Raw genomic sequence first — 19416 nt, 5'->3', positions numbered from 1 at the left:
GGGAGGAATTCAAGCCAGCTGCAGAAATTTGCAAAAGTAAAGAGGAGCCGAATGTTAATAGACGAGACAATGTGGAAAATGCCTCCAGGGCATTTCAGAGACCTTCATAGCAGGCCCTCCCATCACAGGCCTAGAGGCCTAGGAGAGAAAAATGGTTTTATGAAACAGGCCCAGGGCCCTACCACTCTGTGCAGCCTCAGGACATTGGGCCTCATGTCCCAGCTGCTCCAGCTTCAGTTGTGAGTAAAAGGGCCCCAGATATGGGTCTCAGGCCACTGCTCCAGAGGGTGTAAGCTGGAAGCCACCAAGGCTTTCCTGTGCTGTTAAGCCTACAGGTATAAAGAGGGGAAGAGTTGAGGCTTGGGAGCTTCCACCTAGATTTCAGAGGATTTATGGAAATTCCTGGATGTTCAGCCAGAAGCCTGCTGTAGGGGTGGAGCCCTCATGGATAACCTCTAATAGGGCACTGTGGAGGGAAAGTATGGAGTTGGAGACCCCCCTACAGAGTTCTTACTGGGGCTTTGAAAAGTGGAGCTGTGCCTAGTGGAGCTGTGAGAAGGGGATCACCATCTTCCAAACCCCAGAATGGGAGATTCACTGACAGCTTGTACTGTGGGCCTGGAAAAGCTGCAGGCACTCAATGCCAGCACATGAAAACAGCCATGGGGTCTGTACCCTGCAGAGCCACAGGGGCAGAGCTTCCTAAGGCCTTGGGAGCCAACCCCTAGCATCAGCATGACCTGGATGTGAGACAAGGAGTCAAAGCAGATTATTTTGGAGCTCTAAGACTTGATGACTGCCCTGCTATGTTTTGGACTTTCATGAGGCCTGTGGCCCCTTTGTTTTGGCTGACTTCTCCCTATTGGAAAGGGAGTATTTAACCAATGCCTGTACCCACACTGTACCTTGAAAATTACTAACTTATTTTTGATTTTACAGGCTTATAGGTGGAAAGGACTTATCTTGCTTCAGATGAGACTTTGGACTTAGACTTTTGAGTTAATGCTGGAATGAGTTAATAATTTGGGGGACTGTTGGGAAGGCACAATTGTGTTTTTAAACATGAGAAAGACATGAGATTTGTGAGGGACCACGGGTGGAATGATAAGCTTTGGCTCTGTGTTCCCACCCAAATCTCATGTCGAACTGTAATCACCAGCACTATGGGAGGGACCTGGTGGGAGGTGATTGGATCATGGGAGCAGATTTCCCCCTTGCTGTTCTCATGATAGTGAGTGAGTTCTCATGATATCTGGTTGTTTAAAAGTTTGTAGCACTTTTCCTTTCACTCTCTCTTTCTCTTGTTCTGCCATATGAAGATGTATCTGCTTCCCCTTCACCTTCCATCATTAAGTTTCCCGAGGCCTCCCTAGCCATGGTTCCTGTACAGCTTATGGAACTGTGAGTCAATTAAACCTCTTTTCTTTATATTATAAATTATCCAGTCTCGGGTAGTTCCTTATAGCAATGTAAGAATGGACTCACACAGCTAGAGATGTTAAGCAGTTTTTAATATACTTTTTCTGCATTTGTATGTCTTCTTTGGAGAATGTCTCTTGAAGTCCTTAGCCCATTTTAAATTGTCATTTGTTAATTGCTACTGAGGTGTAAGAGTTCTTCTTTATATTGTGAATATTAACTGCCTATGACATATATAGTTTGCAAATATTTTCTCCTAGTCAGAGTGTTGTCTTTCACTCTGCTGATTGTTTTCTTTGCTATGCAGGAATTTTTAAATTTGATATACACTGATTTATCTATTTTTTACTTTTGTTGCTTGTATCTTTGATGTCATAGCCATAAAATCATTGCCAAGAGCAGTGTTAAGAAGCTTTCCCCTGTGTTTTCTTCTAGGAGTTGTACAAAATGTTCCTTCACATAAAAATTCTCAACAAACTAAGAGGGAAAATACCTCAACATAATAAAGGCAATTTATGAAAAGCTTACAGCTAACATTGGCCTTGCACTTCGATCATAACAAGAATACCAACTGTGACTGCTTTTATTCAGTATAATATTGTAAGTCCAAACGAGAGGAATTGGGCAAGAAAAACAATGAAAACATTTAAATTAGAAGGTAAAAGTTAAATTGTCTCTCTGCAGATTATAATCTTATATGTAGAAAATCCTGAAGATGCTATCGAAAACTATTGGAACTAGTAAAACACATTAAGTAAAGAATAAGAAATAAAAAACAAAAATCAGTTGCATTTTTGTATATTAATTTAAAAAACTATCCAAAAAGAAAGTTTGTAAAACAAACTCATTTATAATAGCATCAAAAAGAATAAAACATTCAAACTTAACTAAGGAAGCAAAAAGCTTGTATAGTGAACAGCACGAAATATTGATGAAATAAATTAAAGATTCAAAGAAATAGAAAGATATCTTGTATTGATGGATTGAAAAACTCAATATTTTTAAAATGTCCACACTACCCAAAGAGTTGTATAGGGCTTGTGAAAGGAAAATAAATCTTGGGGCCCTGAAATCACTAATCTAAAGGGAAAAATCAACCTGGGAACTGCTTAAGGCAAACCTGCCTCCGATTCTATTCAAAGTCATCTCTCTGCTTACTGAGATAAATGCATATCTGATTGCCTCCTTTGGACAGGCCAATCAGAAACTCAAAAGAATGCAACCATTTGTAACTGGAAGCTCCCTCCCTGCTCCTTCAAGTTGTCCTGCATTTGCTTTGACTTGTCCCGCCTTTTCTGGATAGAACCAACATTCATCTTACATATGTTGATTGACGTCTCATGTCTCCCTAAAAATGGATAAAAACAAGCTGTGCTCTGACCACCTTGGGGACATGTCATCAGGACCTCCTGAGGCTGTGTCATGGGTGTGCATCCATACAACTTTGGCAAAATACACTTCCTAAATTGACTGAGACCTGTCTCAGATTTTTGGGGTTCACAGGCTCAATGTAATTCCTATTAAAATATCAAGAGCATTTTTAATAAAAATGAAAAAAATCTAAAATTTATATGGAAACACAAAAGATCCAGAATAGATAAAACAATTAAGAAGAAAAAATTATCTCTATTTCAGATGATGTGATCTTATATGTAAAAAACCCCAAAGATTCTACAAAACGACTCTTAGACCTAATACATAAATTGAGTAAATTCACAGTTTACAAAACCAAGATACAAAAATTCATAAGATTTTTCTGTAAAAATGGCCTAAATAAAAAAGAAATGAAGAACCCAATTTCATTTTTGATGCAATCATAAAAGTAAAAACCTAGGAATAAACTTAACCAAGAAGGTAAAAAATGTGTACATTGAAAACTATAAAATATTGATGAAATAAATTGAAGAAGACACAAATAAATAAAAAGATATTCCATGTTCATGGAATAGAATAATTAATATTGTTAAAATTTTACTACCCAAAGCGATATACAGATTCAATGCAATCCCAATCAAAATCCCAATGGCATTTTTAATAGAAATAGAAAGAAATATTAAAAATTGATGAGTACAGTAAAAGCTCAGACTTCACCACAATGCATATATCCCTGTAACACAACTGCATTTATACTTCTAAATTTGCAAGAAAAAAATACAAATAAAAACTTATATGGAGTAATACAAACTTCAAGTAGCCAAAACACATCTGAAAATAGAAGAAAAGTCAGAAGCCTCATCATAGCTTCTGATTGATAATTATATTACAATGTTAAAATAATTGAAACAGTACAGGACTGGCATAAAAACAGACACATAGACCATTGGAGCAAAATAGAGAGCCCAGAAATAAATTCAAACATAAATAGTTAACAAATTTTTGACAAGAACACAAAGACATAATAGGGGAAAGGATAATCTCTTCATCAAATGGTCCTGAGAAAACTTGATTTCAACATGCAAAAAAAAAGAAAAAGATAAAATGAAATTGGAACCTTGTCTTATCCCATACACAAAAATCAACTGAAAATGGATACAAAAAACTAAATATGAGACCATAAACCATAAAACTCCTAGAAAAGAACAAAGGAGAAAAGCGTCCAGACATTAGTCTTGGCATTGATGTTTGTTTTGGATATTACACCAAAAGCTCAGGCCACAAAAGCAAAAATAAATAAACAAACAGGATTACATAAATTAAAACATGTCTTCACAGCAAAGGAACCAATCAACAAAATATTTGCAAATTTCATACCTGTTAAATAGCCACTGTTCAAAATTTATAAATAATTCATACAACTCAATAGTGAAAAAGTAAACAACCCAATTAAAAAGTGAGAAAAAGGCTGGGCACAGTGGCTCACGCCTGTAATCCCAGCACTTTGGGAGGCCAAGGTGGGCGGATCATCAGGTCAGGAGATCGAGACCATCCTGGCTAACACGGTGAAACCCCGTCTCTACTACAAATACAAAAAATTAGTCGGGCGTGGTGGCGGGTGCCTGTAGTCCGCAGCTACTCGGAGGCTGAGGCAGGAGAATGGTGTGAACCCGGGAGGTGGAGCTTGCAGTGAGCCGAGATCACTCCGCTGCACTCCAACCTGGGCAACAGAGTGAGACTGTCTTAAAAAAAAAAAAAAAAGAAAAAAAAGAAAAGAAGTGAGAAAAATACCTGAATAGACATTTTCTCCAAATAAAACATAAAAATGGCCAACAGGTTTATAAAATAAAATGGTGCTCAGTATCATTAGTCATCAGGGAAACGCAAATCGAAACCACAGTAAGATATCACCTAACATCTGTTAGGATGGCCATTATCAAGAAGTCAAAAGATAACAAATATTGGTAAGGATATGAAGATAAAAGAAATTTTGTATGCTTTTAGTGGAATATAGATTGGTACAGTTATTATGGAAATCAGTATGAGGATTTCTAAAGAAATTAAAAATAAAACTACCATATGACCCAGCAGTCTCTCCTCTGGGCATGTGCCCAAAAGAAAAAATCACCACCTCATAAAGGAATCTGCACTCCCATGTTTATTGCATTATTATTCACAATAGTCAAGAGAAAACCACTTAATTGTCCAATGATGGGTGAATGGGTAAAGTAACTGGTACATAAATACAATAGAACATTATTTAAAAATGAGATATTGCTATTTGCCACAAAATGGATGAGACTGGAACATGTTATGCTAAGTGAAATAAATCAGGAATGAAAAGAACAATATTGCCTGATCTCACTTATTTATATGGAGTCAAAAAAAATTTCAAATAGAGAGAGATGGAGAGAGGAGAGAAGAAGACAGTAATTACTAGGGGTGGGAAAAGAAAAGGGGGAGAAAATGGGGAGATGTGTGTCAGAGGATACAAAGCAGCACATATGTAGGTTGAATAAGTTTAGATTATTTAATATACAACATGAGGACTATAGGGGATTAAATTTTACTGTGTATCTAATTCATGCTAAATAATTAGATTTAAGCTTCTCTTGCCATAAAACAAAAAATATGGGTAACTATGAGAAAAGATGAATGGAGGTGTTAATTTGCTTCACTTTAGTAACTTGTTAGTACTTACATGTATCTTTTATCATCAGGTTGTGTGCCTTAAACATACACAATCAACATTTATATTTTTAAAGTCTTGAAAAAGAAGAACAAAGGTGGAGGCATCACATTTCCTGATTTCAAAATATGCCACAAAGCTACAATAATTAAAACATTATGAGATTGGCATAAAGACAGACATGTAGACAACGAGAACAGAATAGAGAGGACAGAAATAAATCCAGGTCAAGTGATCTTCATCAAGTGTGCCAAGAATTAGAAAGGATAATATCTTGGTTCATTCGGGCTACTATAACAAAATACCTTAAATTGAAAAATTTCTAAACAATATAAATTTATTTCTCATAGTTTTTGAGGCTGGGAAATCCAAGATTACGGTGCCAGCAGATCCTGTCTGATGAAGGCCTGTTTCATAGATGCTATTTTCTTGTGGCATCTTCAGATGGTGACAGAAGCAGGGGGAACAAAAAAGCAAGCACTAGGGTCCTTCCTTCAACCTCTTTTATAACAGCCCTAATCCATTAATGATGGTGAAACCCTCAGTACTTCATCATTTCCCCAAATGCCTCACCTATTAATAGCATCACCTTGGGTTTAAGTTCCAACATACGAATTTTGGAGGGACACGTGCATTCAAATCATACCCAATAGTCTCTTCAACAAATAATGCATGTGCACATGCGAAAGAATAAACTTGGATCCTTACCTTATACTTAAAAACAGTATGGATTAAAAACTTAAATGAAAATTATACATTTCAAGTATAACATAAAAATGTCCCAGTAAGAATAATTAACTAGTATTATTAAATTTCTTTTATTCACTACATTTGAATACAGGGTAAATAAGGCAATGCAGTTATTCTGGTGGATATAATTTGATGACTCTTTGTCACCTATAGTACAGATACAGGATGCTAACAAACCACAGCAAATACAAAATACATGTGACACAGGAGGAAATAAAGGCCTGTATGCCTAGAGAAAAAGATACCTTTCTATGTGTGTATTAGGTACATATAAAATGGATTATTATAGGGATTTTTACCTTCTCCGATTGTGGGAGACGATTAAACAATACTTTCACAGCTGTTGCCTTTGCATTTGAATCTGGAGGGCTTGGAGTTAACAGGGCAAGGAGTTTAAAATTTCTTTTTGTGTCCTATCCTAACTGTAAACACATATGGAGGGAAATAATGGAAAAAGTTGCTCCACCCAGCCAAGGTGACACAATACCATGATACCACAATGTGGATTCTTTTTTTGTTTATGATGGGCAAAAATGTGGATATAGATATATGAGGAGTAAATACCAAGACATTATGGTTAATTCAAAGAAATATTTGATTTTGTTGGGAGAAAATTAACTGATAGTTTTTCCTCATCATGTTGACTTCTGTTCACTTATTCTACTGAATTAACTCATGCTTTGTACTCAAAATCTCAAGTCAAAGGCATCATTTATTTGGAATTATGTTAGCCATTTGACTAAATTTTGAAAATATGCCAGTAAAAACACAAAGCTTCAAATTTTACCTGCTCAAAAATTTTTGTCAAACAATTGGATAAAAAAAGGTACATTTCCTTGTAGGCATCTGTGTACTGCTTTATGATTGATCCAGAAATGAGAATGTTTATCATTCTCATCAATTTTAGCATACACCGAAACTTTACTTCCGCCCCCACAAATAAAGCAAATTTTGGTTATATTAAAATGAAGAGTTACAAAATTTGAGATTCAGACCATTATTATCTCTACAGCATCACTGGCATCAGTCTGTAATGAATGGTGTAAAACTGCAGAATCTGTCAGATTATGGACATCGATCTGTGAAACTTGAACAGTTCAGCTCCTGACACCCTACATGCCATCATTCATGTGCATATGTAAAATAAATAGTTGTTGATCATATCTAGTACTATTTAGATAATAGCTCAGGGTAATAGAGATGAATAATTTTAAATATTACTTGTATGCAACCTCACATTAGAGAGATGTATGAAGATTCTTTTCCGGAAATAAATACCTATTCTAAAAGCAATGAGAAGGTCTGATCTCCCATTCATCATTTCCTTGTCCCTATTTTGTTGTCTTTTTATATTTAGATTTAAATAATATATTTCTATTCATTATTTTTTATATGGAAATGAATAAAATAGGGAGAACATATGCAGTAATGCTTAAGGGTCATAATCTCCAAAGATAATCCTTCTCACTCCCTTGGAAAACTAATAATTATTGATTGCTCCCTTTGTGACAGAAACTGTGCTGGACATTTACAGGCATTACACAATATTCTGCATGATTATCCCATAAAGTACAATTTTGTTACTCCCATTGCACAGAAGAGGAAACAAGTAAAGTAGGGCAGTGGACTATTTTAGCTTACATTCCCTTTAAAATACGTTGAAAAAGCATTTACTCAAGTTTAATTTTGTTTAATTCAGTATTCAAAATTACATTATTAGATGTTTGCATAGCTTTCCAGTATATTGCAAGTACTTGCATTCTTTCAAAGAAATATTACATTATTTAAAAAAGTATATAATTTAAATATGACATTTGAATATCTTTCATTATTCATTACAAAAAATATTGTCCTCTAACTGTGGGAAATTTTTACTGTTCCTTTTCTCTCTGATATTGTCTTTACATTTAATTTTACCCATAGAATTTTATACTAATGAGGTTTTTTTTGCTTGATTTTATCTTATTAATCCCACCATCATATGTTTCTGTAAACAAAAATATAAACATATATTGAAATTGTTTTTAAAAATTGTAGTTGACCATAAGACTCTAGGTATTTAAACATTTGTCTAGAATTATCATATATATTCTTTACAAAATATTAAAACAATACTAATATTTGCATACTGATAATTCAAAAAATTTTATTTTTGAAACTATATATCTTAAGATAAATTATTTGCTAATTAATTAATGTATTTGTGGATGAATAATATTCTTCACTAGAATGCAAAAATTATTTTCCCAGAAAAATATGAAAAATTTTAATACATCTCAGCTACTAATATATTTTTGGATAAAACAATTTTAATTTCAAAAAATATGTTGATGTGCTTCCTAATGACAACTGTCATATACCAGAATACTAATTTGGAGGAAATGTCTCTTTCACACACGGACACACACACACACATACATACACACTATTCATGCATGGCATACCAATGTTTTGGTCAATGGTGAACTGCATATACAATGTTGGTCTCAGAAAATTATAATAGCCGTGAAATACCTATTCTCTAGTGATGTCATAGCTGTCATAATGTCATAATTAAAGGCATTATTTACATATTTGTGATGATGCTGGTGTGTAAACTGAACTACTGTGCTGCCAGTCATAAAAATGTATAGCACATACAATTATGTACAATACCTAATTCTTCATAATGAAAGTAGATGACTATGTTGCTGGCTTATGTATTTACTACACTCTATATTATTTTAGCACTTACTCTTTCTACTTATAAAAATAGCTAACTATAAAACATCTTCAGGCGGGTCCTTCAGGAGGCATTCAGGAGAAGGCATTGATATCATAGGAGATGACAGCTCCATGTGTGTTATTAAAAACTTCGTAGTGGGACAAGATGTGGAGATGGAAGACTGTGATATTGATCATTCTGACCCTGTTTAAGTCTATGCTAATGTGTGTGTTTGTGCCTTAGTTTTTAACAAAAAAAGTTTTAAAAGTGAAAAAAACGAGAAAACAAAAAGAGAATCGTAAAAATACAGAAAAGCTTATAGAATAAGGATATATAGAAAAAATATTTTTATACAGCTGTATTATGTGCTTATGTTCTCAGTTAAGGGTTATTACAAAAGGGTCAAAAGGTTAACAAAATTAAAAAGCTTATAAAGTAAAAAAGTTGCACTAAGCTAAGGTTAATTTATTATTGAAGAAAGAAACACTTTAAAAATAAATGTAGTGTAGCCTAAGTGTACAGTGTTTATAAAATCAACAATAGTGTACCGTAATAATTCTGGGCCTTCACATGCACTCACCACTCACTCACTGACTTTAGAATCCTCAAACTCTGTTAATGGTAAGTGCTATATCCAGGCATACCAATTTTAATCTTTTTTTTTTTTTCCTTTTTTCTTTTTTGAGACTGAGTCTCGCTCTGTTGCCCAGGCCGGAGTGCTCCCTGCAAGCTCCGCCTCCCAGGTTCATCCCATTCTCCTGCCTCAGCCTCTGGAGTAGCTGGGACAACAGGCGCCTGCCACCACGCCCGGCTAATTTTTTTTTTTTTTTTTTTTTTTTTTTTTTTTTTAGTAGAGACGGGGTTTCACCGTGTTAGCCAGGATGGTCTCCCTGTCCTGACCTCGTGATCCACCCGCATCGGCCTCCCAAAGTGCTGGGATTACAGGCGTTAGCCACCACCGTGCCCGGTGTATCTTTTCCATGTTTAAATACACAAATACCGTTGTGTTACAATTGTCTGCAGTATTCAGCACGGTGACATGCTGTATAGGTTTTTAGCCCAGTACGATTATGTTACACCATATAGCCTAGATATGTAGTAGGCTATACCATCTAGGCCTGCGTCTGTGCGCTCTACGATGTTCACACAACAAATTTCCTAATGCTGTGTTCTCAGAAAGTATCCTCATCATTAAGCATGACACTGTGTGTGTGTGTGTGTGTGTGTGTGTGTAGAGAGAAAGAGAGAGAAAGGCTTCACTTCATTATTTCTTACTGATGCTGTCTTTGTTTTGTTCTGATAGAGTTCTCCCTCAGAAACAATACATTTTTTTGGCAATAATCAGAGCATGGAAGAGGAAAGATAGTGAAATAATAATTATTTTTTATTTTTTGTCCCCACCTTTCTATCCTATATCTGATTTCAGAATTTCCAACAAAACCCCAAATATTTCATTTCTAATGGTATATTTGCACTTAGTAAAAATGTAAAAAGATCCTGAAACCTAGAAGGGGTTTATGGAACCCTATTTAAAGGGGCTTCACCAACACAAATAATTTGAATTGGCCATTTCTTTGGCACTCCAGAAATTTTAAAACCCCGGGAAAATTTGCCAGGAAAACATTTGAGTTAGATGTGATTTTTTCCTTAATTTGTCAAACAGAAGAAAGGTAATTATGATACAGAATGTGGGAAAGGAAATCTTGTGTGACACCTTGACTGCGAGCACATTCCTAGGCAGGTTGATTTTGGAAAATAGCACATATTTGAGGTTCTGGAAACTGACTTTCTGAAATCACCCATGAATGTCCTTGGAAACTCTCTCTGTACATTCAGGAATCCATGCTTGAAGCCCACTAGTTTAGAGAAGTTAAATAATTTGCAAAAGACCACAGGGACAAACTTGTATTTAAGTTAAAACATTCTTACTTCAGAAACAAAGTTCTTAACCACTGCACTACAGTCCTTTCATTTATACTAGTACCTTTATTAAAGATAAATTCTACTTAGAAAGAAATGCCCACTACTCTTTAGCATTTGCAAGTTTTATAATGTCTTATTCATATTTTTTATTGTACAATGATGCTATTTTAATTGCTTGATCTGCAATATTGCATTTGTATAATGGAACTGGTATGTTTTTTCTTTCATATAGTTCTAATTTTTGGAAATTGAATTTAGGCCTCAGAAAATTGTATATCAATTTAAATTCTCGAATAAAGTTTCTACATTTTAATTTAGAACATTTTATAGTAGTAAGGTAATGACATTTAAAAAGCAATTTCTTGGTGCTCAGACTTTTGGTTTGGCTATTCTATGCATCTGTAATTTTCTTATTCCACTTTATATTAATACAATACCACAACATTATTATAAGATAAACACTTCCATTTCATTCCTTAGGAAAAACTCACAATTTTGTTTTAGAAACATTAATCATAGTAATTACTACCCTAAATTAATACCATATATTCAGAATAATCTGTTTCCCTCTGCCAGCTGGAAATCTATTTGTCACTAGCACACAACTGCTATCGAAAGATCAAGATAATGCTTCCTTCCTAGAATATTTTTACTGTTTGGCATGGCTAACATGAAGGTTATAATATTTTCCTTGTATTTTCTCAAAGTGTTATGATTTATTATCAGTAAATTGTTTGACGTATTCAATATTGTACTTACCACTGAAATCCAGAAAAAGAGAGGTAGAGTGAAGAAGGAAGAAGGAGAGGAAGGGAGGAAGATAGGGAGGGGAGGGAGAAAGGAAGGAAGAAAAAGAAGGAAGGAAGGGAAGAGGGAGAGAGGGAGGGAGAGAAGGAAGGAAGGAAAGGAGGGATGAAGGGAGGAAGAGAGGAAGGAAGGAAATCATTAGAACTGCCCAGCTTTTTTGGAACCACGTTTACAGGACTTGAGTGTTAAACCCTGATTAATGTCTGCATGTAGCCTTTCTTGGTCCTAACCCTGAGCCCCGGGGTAGCAGGAAAGCATGGCCAGCCTCTTGCACTGCTTTGTCTCCAAAATAAACTACTGAAAAAACAAACAAGCAACAACAACAATAAAAAAAAAAAAAAACAGGAGGAAGGAACAAGGAAGAAAGGGAGAATGAAGGAAAGGAGAAAGTAAGTAAAAAAAGAAGGAAAGAGAAGAAAACAAGTCATACAAAACAGGTATTGAGGAAAGAAATGTAGACCTAGAAGGGAGCTTATATATCATCCAGATCAATTATCTTATTTTCTAGACTGGCATATCATCACTCAGTGCAAATTTGGAACTGTAACCCATATATTCTGTTGAAATATTAGAGAAACAACAAATCAGTCTTCTCACCATATTCTTTCCTTGTAGTGGAGTAGTCTCTTTTTCACAATAAAGTTTTTATGTCTGCCTGGTTTTTGGATATTGCTTCTTAAATTTCCCACACAGTTATTACTAATAATTCTACAGAAGTTGTAAAATAGACAATGAAAATCTGTGAGCTGCTTGAGCTGCAATAGAAATTGTAGATGTTTAATAATGCTTCACAGGAAAAACTGTAGTGTCCTGGTTTTAGCTCAAGAGGGTAACCCAGTTTAGCTCAGATCCTAACCCAGAAATTAGTTTCTCTATCCCAAAGTGAGTACTATAAAAATGCCCCATCTACCAATGCAGACTTTGAAACACTGATGCAGGAGGCTAAAATAGAGACATTTGTAGTACCAGTTAAGTGTAAAAAGGAATCTTTCCTATTAAAAAATAGCTCACGATAAGTATTTTGTAGAGTTTGTTAGAGGCGAAGAATTCTCCCTAGCAATAACATGACTAAGACTGAAAGCTGATCAGAGGCAGAATTTCTGTGCATATAATGTCCTGTCTCATGTTTGTTTACAGAGTGTCTTTAAGTCCTCCAACTTTCTTGATTTACCCCCTCCTCTCTTTCTCCCTCCTCCTTTTCTAGAAAAACTATAGGTTCATCTCCAATTCCATACTTTTAGACTGTATTTTGTCTATCAGTCAAGAATTTTGTGGATAATCAGATTAAAGTGTATATTCTCCAGATTCAGGAAATATGTTCACCCTTCTACCCACAATGTCAGACCTCCTTCTATAAAGATCATCCATGCTAAACACTGTCCCACTTGTTCTGTCTTCCAAAGAACCACTTAAAAGGGCAGTTGTAGGTAGTAGCAGTTATTGTGATTTTTTTGAGAAGGTAGCCCACTACAGGGCAGCACACAAACCATTTCCAAGTAAATGTTACACATTTTTGTTCAGGTTTTATGATGACTGGAAATTTCTCACTAGTTTGCTTTCTTCTCAGTGTCAAAGAAAAAATTGCTCTGTATTGGGGGAACCCACCCCCAATATTTTGACATAGGTTCTTTCTATTTTCCGTAAGTGTCATTTGGCTGAGAAATAAACAGAAAGAGTACAAAGAGAGGAATTTTACAGCTGGGCCACCAGGGGTGACGTCACATATCGGTAGGACCATGATGCCTGCCTGAGCCTCAAAAGCAGCAAGTTTTATTAAGGGTTTCAAAAGGGGAGGGAGTGTAAGAACAGGGAGTAGGCACAAAGAACACATGATTCAAAGGGCAAAAAGCAGAACTAAAAATGGTCTAACAAAGATCACATGCTTCTGAGGGAACAAGACAAAGGGCAAAAGCAGAACTACTGATAAGAGTCCAACAAAGATCACAAGGCAAAGGGCAAAAGCAGAACTACTGATAAGGGTCTATGTTCAGCGGTGCACATATTGTCTTGATAAACATCTTAAATCACAGAAAACAGGGTTCGAGAGCAGAGAACTGGTCTGACCACAAATTTACCACGGTGGAGTTCTTCCCCACCCTAGTAAGCCTGAGGGTACCACAGGAGACCAGGGCATATCTCAGTCCTTATCTCAACCGCATAAGACAGACATTGCCAGAGTGGCCATTTATAGACCTCCCCCCAGGAATGCATTCCTTTCCCAGGGTATTAATATTAACATTCCCTGCTAGGAAAAGAATTTAGTGATATCTTCCCTACTTGCAAGTCCATTTATAGGCTCTCTGCAAGAAGAAAAATATGGCTCTTTTTGCCCAACCCTGCAGCCAGTCAGACCTTATGGTTGTCTTCCCTTGTTCCCTAAAAATTGCTGTTATTCTGTTCTTTTTCAAGGTGCACTGATTTCATATTGTTCAAGCACATGTTTTACAATCAATTTGTACAGTTAACACAATTATCACAGTGGTCCTGAGGTGACGTACATCCTCAGCTTACAAAGATAACAGGATTAAGAGATTAAAGACAGGCATAAGAAATTATAAAAGTATTATTTGGGAACTGGTAAATGTCCATATTAAAATGAAATCTTCACAATTTATGTTCCTCTGCCACAGCTCCAGCTGGTCCCTCCATTCGCAGTCCGTGACTTCCCGCAACAGCTCTGGGTGGAGCAAAATAGGCAAGATTATTTCAATAGGAGAGCTGAACTCAACATCATGGAAACAGAAGGCAGGAGAGTTTTGTGTGTGTGTGTGTGTGTGTGTGTGTGTGTTTAACAAATTTATTGAGGTATAATTAATATACTAAAATAACCTGCACATGTTTAATGTATATAATTTAGTTTGCACATATGCACACGCCATCACCAAAAAGTAACAAACATATTCATCACATCTTTGTGTCCCTTTATATGTGTGTCTTTAAAAAAAAAAAAGGTGAAAATACTTAACAGGAGATCTAACCTTGTAGCAAAATTTTGTGTACAATACCATATTATTAACCCTTGGCACTTGATATAGTTTGGCTGTGTCCCCATCCAAATCTCATCTTAAATAGTACTAATCCCCACATGTCAAGGATGGTGCCAGTTGGAGATAGTTGAATTATGGGGGTAGTTTCCCCCATACTCTTCTCATGGTAGTGAATAAGTCTCATGTGAGATGATGGTTTTATAAATGGGAGTTTCCCTGCATAAGCTCTCTTGCCTGCCACCATGTAAGATGTGACTTTGCTCCTAATTTAATGCCTTCTGTCATGATTGTGTGGCCTCCCCAGCCATGTGGAACTGTGAGTCCATTAAACCTCTTTCCTTTATAAATTACCCAGTCTCGAGTACATATTTATCAGTAGCATGAGAACAAACTAATACAGCATTATATTTTACAGTAAATCTCTAGAACTTATTCATCTTAAATAACTGAAACTTAGTCCACATCGAGCAACAAATTCCCATTTCTGCCTCCCCAAGATCCTGAATAGCTAAAGCGATCTTGAGAAGGAAGAAACCCGAAGTCATCACACTCCCTGACTTCTGGATTTATTACAAAGCTACAGTCATTAAAACATCTGGTATTAGCATAATGACAGACATATAGACCAATGAAACAGAATAGAGAGCCTGGGAATAAACCCACACATGTTTAGTCAATTCATCTTCAACAAAACTGCCAAGAATACCTAATAAGGAAAAGACAATCTCTTCAACTAATGGTATTGGGAAAACTGAATATCCACGTGCAAAAGAATGAAATTTTGCCCTTATTTTACACCATACTCAAAAATCAACTCAAAATCATATTGACCAACCTCCCTCCTAAAGTCCTCCAGTGTTTTTCCCCTAGCTAACCCTAGCTTCTAAAAACTCTTCCACCTTCAGTCACTGGAAACCAGCATTCTGCTCTCTAAGCAAAAAGAACAAAGCTGGAGGTGTCAGAGGCGTGAGAACCAGAGCAACTCTAACTTAAATAGGAGCTAGGTAAAATGAGGCTGAGACCTACTGGGCTGCATTCCCAGATGGTTGAGGTATTCTAAGTCGAAAGATGAGATAGGAGGTCGGCACAAGATACAGGTCATAAAGACTTTGCTGATAAAACAGGTTGCAGAAAAGAAGCCAGCAGTGGCTCACGCCTGTAAGCCCAGCACTTTGTGAGGCACAGGCAGGTGGATCAAGTCAAGAGATCGAGACCATCCTGACCAACATGGTGAAACCCCGTTTCCACTAAAAATTGAAAAATCAGCCAGGCGTGGTGGCGGGCACCTGCAGTCCCAACTACTCGGGAGGGGCTGAGACAGGAGAATCGCTTGAACCTGGGAAGTGGAGGTTGCAGTGAGCCGAGATCGCTCCACTGCACTCCAGCCCAGGCGACAGAGTGAGACTGTCAAAAAAAAAAAAAAAAGAAGCAGGCTAAATCCTACCAAAACCAAGAAGGTGATAAGAGCGACCTCTGGTTGTCCTCACTGCTACACTCCAACCAGCGTCATGACAGTTAACAAGTGCCATGGCAACGTAAGGAAGTTACCCTATATGACCTAAAAAGGGGAAGCATAAATAATCCACCCCTTCTTTAGCGTATCATCAAGAAATAACCGTAAAAATGGGCAGCCAGCAGCCCTCGGGGCTTCTCTGAGTATGGAGTAGTCATTCTTTTATTCTTTTACATTCTTAATAAACTTGCTTTCACTTTACGGACTTGCAGTGAATTCCTTCTTGCGCAAGATCCAAGAACCCTTTCTTAGGGTCTGGATCGGGACCCCTTTCCTGCAACAGAGGCATCACATTACCTGACTTCAAACTCTTCTATAAGGCTACAGTAACCAAAACAGCATGGCACTGGTATAAAAACAGACACACAGACCAATGTGATTGGGCCATCTGTGTTTTCTAATTGGTTAATTTGTGTTTATAGAAGTTAAACTACCTCCCATAGAGATGGAATCAGAGGCACTGTCTTTCTTTGTGATTACATTTTAAAGAGATGGCTCCCAGGTTCGTGGGAAAGACATTCCTAGTTGTAACACTGGCAATAGGCAAGGACAAGATTTATGTTTCACAGAAACTTATAACAAATTTACAATGGCAAGTTTTCTGAAGTAAATGCTCTAGGATAATAGAGGTCAGGGGTCTATAGTCAGGAAGAAGCCTGTCTAAAATTTAGTCGAACTGCGGGGAACCTTAACGTCATCTTGGTGATTAACATCCTAACATCCTAGATGCATGCTTCTTGCTAAACCATTCTCTTTTTCACAACTTTTACACATCCCCTCTTTTTTAAATGTACACGTTATTCTTGAATAAGTGCAGAAACTGCAAATTCCACTTCATTTAGTCTGCAGAAAGATCAATTTTCTGTATTTTTTTTAATCTTTCAGAAAACATATTAGGGATGAGGACTGTGAAGAAACCCTCATGTTTTGCAGCTAAAGGGCCCTTTTCCCAAGCAAGGTGTCTTCACACTGATGTGAATTGAGCCACTTTGTATCTGAAACTTGCTGCAGTAAAATTATTTATTTGAACAATATATTTTCTTTCATCACAAGAAAATAGAGGTCAAGGTTCCGATGCAACTATCATGAAATGTAAAAAACAAAACAAAACACAGTTCACATATGCCCCCAAACATGCCACAGGGCAAAGGGCTGCGGTTAATCTGTGTCTGTGCCTTTAATGAATGCAAAGGAGCCACAGGAAGAGGTAAATAACTCACCTATCTTTGCTTCTTGGGAAGTTTCTTGTGTTCATGTAATGAGTTTTACACTAATCTCTCTGGGCTATATGAATTTGTGTACAGTTCTTTTAGTTACTAAGCCTTCATTAAGCTGATTGCCAAATGGATACATTTTAGTTTTTAAAGTCTGAGACTTTTTATTCCTTTTCCAACTCTGCATTACTATTTATATGAAGCCACGAAAGCACACCCCTCTCAAAGGAGAGTTAATGGACTAGTTTTGCCTGTTTTCTAGTTCAGAAGGGTATTTCCCATGGGGAAAATCATAGTTTCACTAACCATTGCTGGAGCACTTTCCTGTTTTAAAATGCTGCCTTGGGGCTTTTAGTGGGTGTCTGTGAAGAAAAGTGACAGATTAGATACAATAGGACTAACCTTCACTTCATGGATAAAGCTGCTGCTCATTACAGAAAATCTTTGTGCGCTCAGCTGAGGAATTTCCTCCCTTCCCTGAGGACTCTCAAGTAGGGGTAATAAAGGGTCTCGATTCTTTACCTCTTTTATTAAACCAGCAGATTGATATCTGGAAGGAGACTTTGACGATCTAAGGAACGATGTTATAATTATGCTGGAACCGCTGGTTCCCATGTTACTTTTTCATCAGTCACCCTATTACCCATAGAAATTATCAAGGTTGAGAGGCAGAGGATATGGAACAGACAGACTCCACGTTTCTATTAGACAATAACTATGCCAGCAGCTGAAAGAATGCATTTGAAATGACATTTTTTTCCCCTTTAGGGAGAAGATCCATGCATCTATCCATGTATGAAAGCCACACATTTAGTTCTCAATACTATGTTCTGAATCTTTAGATTCATCATCTAAGCGTTTTGCTTTAGTTCTTTTCTCTGTCAAGCTTCTATTTATGCTTGTCTATTTAGGATTAGTTCTTCTTAGTCAAGCAAAATTATGTAAAACATACTTTTGAAAATACCAAATTAGTTTTTACTGATTTGATATTAAACATCTTAACATTTTCAAGAGCCAAATCACTTATCTATGTATTGCCAAACTGGTAGTATTTTTATATATGCATCAGTTGGTTAAAGTGAATCAATGTACTTTTAATGTTTTCACTTATGCACATGTCTCTTACGTCAATAAATATTCACAATTTGTACTTGTCATGGACAGTGACAACAATTACTAGAAAGGCTATCTTATATATGTATCTTACATTAATATAGAAGTTTAATGCAACCTTAGAAAATCCCTAAGTTGTTTTTATAAATTTGTTATAATCACTCCAAAGTAGTACATCAAAATGAAATGATTGAAAAAATCATAGTAGTGATTTTGAATAAAGAATAATGATGAAAGAGACATAAGCTTTCAGATACTAAATAATTATCATAAAGCACAATCATTAATTCACCATATTACCAGGACAAAAAAAAATCATTGGAATAAATAAATATAGAAGCAAACCCTGCACATAACGATTTAAAGCATAATATCCATAGTTAAGGAGTCAATAGGACTATTGATAAACTATGTAATAAAATGAATCAAGCTAGAATACATCTTATATTTTTCAGTAAAATAAATTACAGAAGATAAATCAAGTTGAATTAAGTAAAATTATACCTGAAAAACTAGAAAAATACTGAAATATTTCTAAACATAGGGGAGGAATTTCTAATAATAAATATCACAAAAGGATTAACAAAGAATTTGTGTGATATATTGGTAACCATCTATACAACGAATCCCAACTGACATTAAAATACCTGTGATATATAAAGACAAATATCTGCCATAATTAAATTGAAGGCTTAACGTATGTAATATATAAAATAGTTACTAAATAGATTTAAATAAAACGCAAATTTACAGATCAAAGAATGGGTGATATCTATGGAAGAGAATAGAAAAAAATCACAAAAGGCTAATATTTGTGCAAAAACTTCACATTAATAGTCAAAGAAACAATTTTTCTAATAGTGAGATTTTTAAAAATGATATGGTTTGGAAAATATTTTAAAATTATATGAATATTCTCTTTG

Source organism: Pan troglodytes, chromosome 7 (genome assembly GCF_028858775.2).
Source record: "Pan troglodytes isolate AG18354 chromosome 7, NHGRI_mPanTro3-v2.0_pri, whole genome shotgun sequence".
NCBI lineage: Eukaryota > Metazoa > Chordata > Mammalia > Primates > Hominidae > Pan > Pan troglodytes.
Note: the sequence above shows the minus strand (reverse complement) of the source record.